This window comes from Lycium ferocissimum, chromosome 2 (genome assembly GCF_029784015.1).
Source record: "Lycium ferocissimum isolate CSIRO_LF1 chromosome 2, AGI_CSIRO_Lferr_CH_V1, whole genome shotgun sequence".
Classification (NCBI taxonomy): domain Eukaryota; kingdom Viridiplantae; phylum Streptophyta; class Magnoliopsida; order Solanales; family Solanaceae; genus Lycium; species Lycium ferocissimum.
The window spans coordinates 52,673,002-52,683,558 of record NC_081343.1 but is presented as its reverse complement, the minus strand read 5'-3'; positions in this window follow the sequence as shown (position 1 = coordinate 52,683,558).

Here is a 10,557-nt window from a genome sequence, read left to right as displayed (position 1 = left end):
AAAACAAAATAACATTGTCAACTGCGCCAGTCTCAAACTTGGAACCATTGGGCAGAAACTAAACGCCCTTAACAATCGCGTCAAGGAATTGGTTATATTGAGAATGCTCAACATTAAATATATATCTTTTAAAGGGAATTTGGCCTATATACACAATGTAATTTTCTGACAAAGGGTATTTATCTGACCACCCTTGAGTGGTTGTAGGCTGTAGCTCCGCCCCTGCTTCAACTCCATTTTTTCACAGCACTAGTTGTTTTGGTCCTTTGGACAAACCAAAATGAACTTTAATATTTGGGCCCAATCCGTTTGGTTTAGAAATGAGTGCATTGGCCTTCGGAAATTGTCACAAGTTGTTCATTTTTTGGAAAGCTATTTAGTAAATCGATTTTTTTTTTTTTTAATTTTTCTTACAATTTTGAATTTTTAGACTATGGTCTAAAGTTCTCCTTTGAATAAATTGAAAATCATATGAGAAAACATTATACTCCTTCCGGATTAAAAAGAGTGTCCAGTTAGTCATTTACACACCTCTTAAGAAAATACTAACTCCTAGAAAAAAGGAATTTTTACGTGTTATAGCTACTTCTAATACATAATTAGTGATAATAACTACCTTTTATTTTAATTACTAATAATAACTAAATACTTTTCTAATTTAACTATTATAGCTACACAAGAATTTTTGAATTACCATTTCACAAATACACCTAAAAATTAGCACCCCCAATCCCATATCCCTTTTAATGGTAACAATATTAATCACTTAATATACATTACCATTCTCTCTCCTTTTTCATAACTTCTTACCTTTTATGATCGTCTTCTTCCTCTCTTCACCCTTCTGCAAAAATTTCACTTCCATTCTCACCAATCACGAAGATTCGTCGTATTCTTTCTTCTTCTTTTTTTTCAAAAAAAAAAAGGAAAAAGAAGCCTTAAAGTACTCATGTTCTATCCCATCTCCTTTGTTTCGTGAAATTTTCGCTATTTGTGTTATTATTCTTCCACAAAATCAACTTGGTGGAAGTGATTGTTTTTGCTTCAGGCCATGGTGGTGGTTATGGCAAATGTATTACGAGAGAAGGGGAGAGAGAAAGTTTTTTAGGGTTTTGAGAAGACGAAAAATATATATATTTGTGTATGTTCTATGATATAACTACCAATTGTTGTGGTTGGTGGTGTATTTTTGTAAGTTTTTCTATATATTTGTGTATTTTGTTTAAATTAATTCCATCAGTTCATCTAGTTTTAAATACACGGGTGACGCAAATACATGGTAAGTTTCTATATATTTATGTATTTTGTTCAAATTAATCCATCAAATACATGGGTGATGCAAATTGTTACTCACACAAATACATGAGATTTAATTTAAAATACATGGGGTTTGATTGGAAACTTCAAATACATTAGTTATGCTATCAAATACATGGGTAAATAAAAAACAAAATCAATATTGAAAACTTCAAATACATTACCACTAAATACATGGGTGGTGCAAATTGTTACTCACACAAATACATGATATTTAATATAAAATACATGGAGTTTGATTGGAAACGTCAAATACATTAGTTATGCTATCAAATACATGGGTAAATAAAAAACGAAATCAATATTGAAAACTTCAAATACATTGGTCGTTGATTGATCGTGTTTGTTTTGTCAATGTATTTTCAGAGGTGTTGAAGATTTAATTTGAAATTTGAATTTTTACGTTTGAATGTTGAAGAATGCATGGAAGAAGAGAAACGTGTAAGGAAAGGGAATATTACAGGAGATTTTGCGGAAAAGAAGGTAAAAAATATCTTAATTACTCATTTAATACCACCAATCACATTCTGCCTAAAATAAAGGAGCCCCTTCCTTTTTTTACCGCATGCTCATGTATTTGTTGGCAACAAATACATGCGAAAACATACACAAATCAGCTGATTTTTAGCTACGAATGGTAATATTAAAAAGGGTAGCTACAAATGGTAGGAAGCTACAATAAGGTAGTCATTTAAGAAATTTTACCTAGAAAAAAATAGGTAATTTGACTAAAATGCTCCCAATTAAATAGGTATTGAGATTTGATCACATAGCACTTAATAAGGACAAATCTGAAAAAATAAGATTAATTCTTTATTGATTTAAGAAGTAGACACTCTTTTTGACCTAAGGAAAAAAAAAGGCTAAGTAGACTCTCTTTTTGATCCGGAGGGAGTACCATCGTCTAAAATTTTGTAAGGTAGCCAAATGTTAGACGACTGTCTAATGTTTTGTCTATAACATTGAGAAACATTAGAGCAAACATTCGATCCGCGTCTAATGTTATCTGGAAGGGTAATTTCTTAAGGTCTATATTTACACAATTATTGAAAACTGGGACAAAATCTAAATTGTGACCTAAAATGGATACATCTGTGTAAATCAGCCGTAAGGCACATTTGTGGAAACTTTACGACAAAGCAAACCCAACTTAATATCATGGGCCTAAAGCAGATTACAACCCTCCAACTTTATGATGAAATTACACATGTAAATATTCATGACTTTAGCTACACACTCTTTGCTCATATATGACTTTAGCGACAGACTCTTTGCGCTTGCCTTAGGTACCAGAATAAGGGCAATTTGCAGGATTGGCCTTCGCTGGGAGTGCTCTTTAATTTTTGTCCCTTAAATTAGTGATCTTTAATTTTTGTCCTTTGCTAAAAGTTTCTTGGTTTTGGGTTTGAACCCTCACTCAGTCAAAAATTTTTAAAAAAATTGCAAGGTAGAGTTTGGATTCGCAATGCAGAGTTTTGCCTTAAGGCAGAATTTTGCATGGGCAGGATTTTGCAAAATTCCATTGGCAAGATACATGACTACCAGACTTCTATTGTGACGACAGATTCACTACTTCTCATTTTAATTGAACTACATTGCAGACTCTAGCAAAATTATATACTATCACATATAGCTCTGAGATGCTTGAGCATAATGTTCACCACTAAAGATCCTTGTCATTGGATATAGTAAAATCACTTGAAAGGTGAACTGCCCTACTCAAGATCACAATGGAACAGCTTAATAGTGCAAGCCAGAGGCAGATCTAGGATTTGAATGTAGTGGGTGCCACAATTTTCTTCAATGTACATCTTGTTAGGAACGTGTATTTGGGTCGGGTCCATCTCTTTTTAATTTATTTGGGTCAACTTAATAGGTTTTTTTAATTTGCAAATATGAAATTACATCTCAAAAATCCAGAAATGAACATAATTAGCATTTTAAACAAGGAATCACACCCCTTAACAATAAAAGTAAAATCAACATTTTCATCAAGGGACTTGTATCTCGTGTATATTAAAAAATGAATTTGCACAAGTAAAATAACATCTTTAATAAGGGAATCACACCAATCAAAATAAGAAAAATAATAGAAAAACTCTTCAATAAGTAAATACACCCCATAAGTAAATGTAGAATTAGATAAACTACAAGTTCTCAAAAATAAATCATAAATTTCATGTTTTTTCTAAGCAGTGCTTACGAAATTTCCATCACAATTTAACTAGTAAAGTAATTTAAATTGAATTTAACAATAACATAAATTTTTGTATGCACTCCTTCCATCCATTTTTATTTGTCCATTATACTAAAAGTATATGTCCACTTTTACTTGTAAGTTATATAGTTTGAAAAACCAGGCATATTTTACCGTTTTGTACCTAATTTACCCGTATTATTAAGTACTCCAATTCATTTTTTTTGTTGCTTATTAAGAGTGTCCCAAGTCAAATATAGATAAGTAAACATGGAAGGAGGGAGTAATAAACAAAAGAAATTATAAAAATAATTAAAAAAAAAATTGAATTTTGATCTCAATCCAAAATTCCCATTGAGAGCAAGTTTTTCGATTTAAATACTCACAGATTTGAGATTAAGAGAAATGCTTAATTTAAGGGATTTTGAAGTTTCTATTTGTGTGTTCTCGCTAGAGACCACAGATAAAATAATAGAAAAAAGAAAAGACAATATAAATAATAAAAAGATAAATAGAAAATTGCGACAGCCGAAAAGAGAATTGCTGGAACAAAGCAAGTAAAAAAGCACAAAGAAAAACGGGAGTCGAAAAATGTTCAAAATAGATTCAAACTTGTGTCTACCGGTCGTGGCACTTTTGTCTAATTTAAGACTGGGGTGGCAGGATCAAATATTTAACCTAATTTAAGCAAATTACAATATAAGTATATAAAAAAATTATTAATCTATGGGGTGCCATGCCACCCCCACCCCTGGTGCAAGATCCTTCTCTACAAAATAGTGCTTTTACAGTTGTTACAGTCCGTAGTTGACCAATTGCTTTTTTCATATCAGAGGGAAACTCCGAAACTTTGTAATAGTTATTTACTTGTAACATTTCCTAACATTACAAATTTGATGGAAGTTAAAGAAAAGCAAGTTGGAAGTGAATGATTAAAAGAGAGCTTATTGAAGACCAGATGCAAGTTCCACTGTTATTGCATCTGCTTCCGGTTTTAGGACTTTTGTTAATAATCTTAATTAAAACAACCACTTTTGGTAGGCTAAATTCTGCCTTAAGGCAGAGTTTTGAGACAAAATTCAGGCCAAAATTCTGTCTTAAGGCAAATTTTTGCAAATTAGGCAGAGTTTTGAGGCTGCCTTGCGAATCCAAATATCTGCCTTGCAAAAATTCCTTCTTTTTTTTTTTTTTTCTTTTTACTGAGCTGGGATTCAAACGCAGAACCTCGGGGTATTAAGCGAAGGGAAAAAAATTAAAGACCATCAATTTAAAGGGCAAATATTGAAGACCACCTCAAATGAAGGGCAATCCGCGCAAAAAAAAAAAGGTCAAAATAATAAGGATATTATTTTGATATTTATTTGTACATGCTTTTTTAACTAAAGTCATATAGGGGCAATTTGCGGGAATGCCTTTGCTGGGAGTGGTCTTTAATTTTTGCCCCTTAAATTGGTGGTCTTTAATTTTTGTACTTCTCTTAATACCCCGAGGTCTTGGGTTCGACTCCAGGCTCAGTCAAAAAAAATAAATCGCAAGGCATAAATTGGACGTGCCTTAAGGCAGAGGTTTGCCTGGCAAACTTTTACCCAAAATTGGGCCTTAAAAAGTTAGGCCTTAAGGCAGAGATTTGCAAAATTTCAAAGACAGTAATTTTTTTTTTTCCCTTAAGGAAGAGTTTGAAATCCAACTTATGCCCTATGATTTTTTTAAAATTTTTTTTAACTGAGCGGGGGTTTGAACCCGAAACCAAAAGACTTTTAGCGGAGGACAAAATTAAAGACCAGTCCTTTTGAAGGACATTTCGCGAAAGAAAAGAGTCATATATGAGCATTGAAAAGCCCAACTGACCCTGGTCCCTGGTCCATATAGTGTGAAATGCAATTGCATATTTGGCTTACTTTGGGACTCAAATTATAATGTTAACAAGAAGAAATGTAAGTGGAATTCCTATTGAATCGACATGCATCTGATATTTTTTGGTCACCAGATATTTTTTTGTCACCACTTCTGAATAATTCAACTGTTCTACGCCAAATCGTAAAATAGTATTATTTTGAGGTGCTTGACTTCATCACTATTCGATATAGTATTGTATATGGAAGTTACATATGATAATTGTATATATCAAGACGGTATAAGATTAGTAGTTATTAGCCTTTTCATTTCTTTTGCATATGTAGTCAATAGGGAAATTGAAAAGGTACAACTAAAGAACAATAGTTAGAAGAAATTGTCTCTTGGCCTATTACAATTTGAATAGAAGAAAATGTCTTTTTCAGATCTCTTATGTCTTTTTTTCATATCTCTTATGTGTAAAAAATGAAGATCTCTTGTAAAAAGGTCATAAAACTAAAAAAAAGTTTGTAAAGGACTAAAAATCCATTTCTCCCGAAAAGTGATAAGTCAAATAAAATGGAATCGGAAGGATAATACTGAGTTTGTGGAAGTGTTATCATTTGTGGTCCGGTTAAAGAAAGAAAAATAATTAGAAGGGTTTTATGTCGATGTCGATGAGGCATGGGTAGATCCATGATGTTACGGGAATATTGAATCAAATCATAACATGTGTATAATCCAGTTAGCACATGCAATGTTGTCTCTACTCTTGAAATAAAGAAAATTCGACACGAGTGAACACTTCATCCATACATTGTTCTAACATCAGGACAAATTAAACACTTCCAGAATCTCAAAACTTTTTTCTAAATCCTCTCACCATCTTTCTCAGAATAATTGTTTGTGTTATCTCATATTTAAATGTAATTATCATTTATCTCAATATATGTAGATTTAAACTCCAACGGAAGTTCAAAAATTTATATAGTTCGAGTCCAAAGCAGTGTGTGCATCACTATTCGCTGCTATATGATTCTCTTTCAGTTCAACATGCCCTCCTCTATTTTTAACAACTTAATGAAAATTGCTTACACCTTTTTTATATATCCAAGTTATAGATCTTTAATGGTTAAGATTATTAAATATTTTATTTTAGATTGGCATGCCTACTAATTACGCCCAAATCAAACGACTAACAGGTCTGCTGTTTCTAAATGATGGCTCCAAAGAAAGATTGCATTAAACATTTTGACACGTAATAATTGCAAGATGTGACTTAACATAGGTGAGGTTTTGGTCTATTCCCATTTTGAATTTTGATAGGCAGTTGGAGAAATAGATTATGAGGATGGTAGCTGCCCAACTTTGTGGCCCAAGTTTAGTGCTTGAATTCAAGGAGGTAGTTATTAGAAGATTGCTTGAGAGGTGAAAGAAGAAGAAAATTAAAAAGGCTCATAAATGCCATCATATTTCACAAGGAATATTGATCGTGAAGTCCTTCAAACACAAGACAACATCACATGGGGCTTATCAATTATACCACTACTTCTTTTGTAATCTAAATTAGACCCTTTATTATGGCAGGGGACCTCCTTCTCTTAATTCTCTACAAGGCATCAGCATTAACTGTAGCAAGCTTGCTATTTTTGTTTGTTTGGGATAGGAAGTGGATGGAAATTAGAATTAGGAAGAATGAATAAAATGAGAAGGGAAAATTACTTTTTGGGTCCTCTAACGTAGTTCTATAAGGTGCAACAACAACATATCAAGTGTAATTTCATAAGTAGAATCTGGAGAGGGTGTGTGTAAGCAAACCTTACCCCTACCTTGGAAGGTAAAGAGATTGTGTAGTTCTATAAGGTAGAAAAACAAAAAAGATTAATGTATAGAAGCATACACAAATTCTTTTTGAGATATAAACAGGGGAAAAATATTTTCTTTTCTTGTTTTATAATACTTCATTTTTGTAGGAAAATCATTGGAGCACTTTCTTTTCCCCTAGTTCTCTTTGCCTTACTTTCAAAAGTACACGGTATTTATATATCAAGCAAAAAGATAAAAGAAGAAGGAAAGAGCAATTTTCACGAAAATTTGGGGTTAAGGTTACTAAATTCCAAATGGAAAGTACATTTTTCGAAGTTCCAAAAATGATTTTCTTTAACAAAGTTATAGGAGAAACTGGAACAAAAAAGTCGTTAGATACAGGAGTCGTTTGGTGATGAGAATTTTTCTTGGAACAAGTTTTCACTTTATAAAATTTTCAAATTCGACTTCGAGTTGGATTTGAAATTTATAAAAGTGCTTCAAACATGTTTTCCAGCTCCATCTTCGTAAATTTCAAAATAAAGTGCTCTTTTCTCTCTTTGGCAAAAAGTATAACCAAACATAACTTCAACTTCATAAATTTCAAATTAAGTGAAAAATATTTGAAATCTATAGCCAAACGCCTACTTGAATTCTGAGCTATGGAGTATAGCATCTTGACCTTTAGATTGTGTAAGTACCGCCAAAGTTTGTGATGAGATGGATAAGCTTTTTTGATAAATGTTTATCCATAAGTTTATTACCAAACTAGTAACAACATGACATATATCTTTTTTATATTCTATTATCACCTTATTATGATTAATTAATATACATATCACATAATTTATTACTTAATCGTAATAAAGTATATTAAGTTACCGAGATCTTCTACCCATTAATCAAAGGTTCGAATTGAATCCCAAGCATGAAAAAAGATCCTCATAGAAAGTGCACAACTCTGGACAAAATTACTAAAGTAACACCCGAGTGAAATATACTTGTCTGAGAGTTCAAAAAAGTTAATCGCCCAATTTTTTCAGCTTATGATTCCCCAGATACTATTTCGATTATATAATTGAAAAGTATACAAGAATAAATGATTTCTGAATACTGAAAGTAACCAGCAAAACATTGGCGCCAATTTAGGACAAAATTTACAAGTTTAGCTACCAGATGTCACTCTTGCAGCTAGCTTTCTTCTTTTCTGTGTCATTTTCTCAAATATTAAAAGAAAACAAGTCTCTAGGGACCAGGGAGGGACCTGATGCAAGAATGAAGTTTAAATAATCCAAATTACAAAAGCAAAATCCAAACAAATCACTAAATATACTAAAAATTCGGCGATTATGTCTCTGTAACTAAGAATAATTATGTCTTTCCTTGAAAGACGACATCCGTTTATTTAGGGCCTAAAATGTAGGTGACATTTTTTGTCTTTTACCTTTATGTTCATGTTCATTTTCCTAAGCGTGGCCAACAGACAAACCTTAGTTAACGAAAAAAAAAACAATTCTCCAATAAACAAATACTAGTCAATTATAGCAGACAACAAAGGTCATCAAATAAAAAACTCCTTCATTGATACTCCTCAAAAAAATTTAGTTTGAAGAATTTATTTTTCTTGGGGAATCGATTGGCAGTTTCTTAAAAGCTTTTTAGGAAGTTGTTGGGAATTTAGACCAATAAATTATTAAAAAATTATATACAACCACCAGAGTCTAAACTCTAAAAGCATAACTTAATGCACAAATTAAGTGGGGGGCTACTTTTTGTGATTCTTTTGGACTTTTTCTCATACATATTACTCACAAGACGAAAAAGGGGAGTCATATTCAATGCTTTCAATAAGAATTGTTTGAATTTACAAACTGAGGCAAGCCTTTTTCCAATATGAATAGTTTCGTTTCAAGACTGAATAGTTTCGTTTCAAGACTTAGGAATTAGGAAATCACACAAAAAATGTAGGGTCATGCATAGAGTGGTTTATTATTTTATTTTTTAATAGGGTGGGGCATAAAATGAAAGCAAGTAATTAAAAGAAAAGATAAGCACCAATTCTCAATTAGCGTGGATTTCGTTGCTTAAATGGTATATACTACTTTGCGTTAACATCTTTCTTAATAAGAAATTTCGAGTTTAAGCTCTGTGAATAGAAAACTTTTGATAGAAAGTACTTTTTCGCTTAATGAACTTTATGTACTACGTATTCATATTAATTAGTTGTGCCAGCTTGCGAATACAAATTGTTATAAAGAGAAATATCTTCCCTGAGAGGAGGTTTATGATTTGATTCATTAACTTTTTATTATTATTTTAATCTTTATGTTGACAAAATATTGTAGCACTTGTTAGTTGTTACAAGAAAAGAAAAAGTTCCCGAAGGTCAGTTTTTGCTGCTATTAAAAGAGGCTAACAGAGAAGTTCCAAATATTTACCTTCAATACCACTAACACAATTATTTAAGATAAGTGCAATATGAGCTCTTAACAATATTGTACACAGCTAAATTTTTCTGTCCATAATTGGCATTTCAAGAGCACATGCATGAATAGACATTACGAAATTAAATACTACCCTACGAAGGTTTTAGCTTTAAGAAAATTAATTATTTTACGGACAAATTTTACTATTAAAAATATATATTAAATATAAGGTGCATTAAATACTTTGTCCACGAATTTGAATTCACAGCCACAACTAACTAGTTAGGTCTCCATCCCCGGGTTAATTTTATGGATTTAAATACTTTCTCTCTCTAAATATTAAGGTATTCTTTACAAAAATATTGAGTTAAATATGCATGAATTAAATGACATTATTCTGGAAGCTGGAAAGTATATAATTTTGTATCGTAGGATGTAAGAAGACCTTGTTAGTATTTTTTTTGTACTTTCTCAGATCCCAAATATCAGTTGTTCTGACAAAATAAATTTACTCCTACTTTTTAAAAAACAAGAAACAATTATTACTTTTTTGTTCAGATTTACCCTTATTATTCCAATCAGCGTAGTTCTAATTAAGCGAGCTATTTAAGAGAAAGAAAAGGATAAAAGGTATTCTCCACAAATACTTACTTCTATTCTGTTTCTTAAAAGATTGTACATTTTTTTTTGAAATATGGAGTAGTTAATAGGATAGAATGTAGGTACTACTTTTTGTTAAGTTAATGGACATGAAGGGGTAAAAGACAAAGTGACTAGGGCAGTTAATGGATGAAAAAGGTCGTTACAGAAATTGAGCTAGCTGAGGAAGTGATAAATTGAGCGGGCGAAGAATTTAAGACCGTGAGGCTATATTAACTGTCAGTTTGATCCCCCGCCTTTCCACGTTTTATGTCAACCATTGTGCAATATCACATTAAATAAAGAGATAAATAGAAGAAAAGCAAATATCACTTTCGA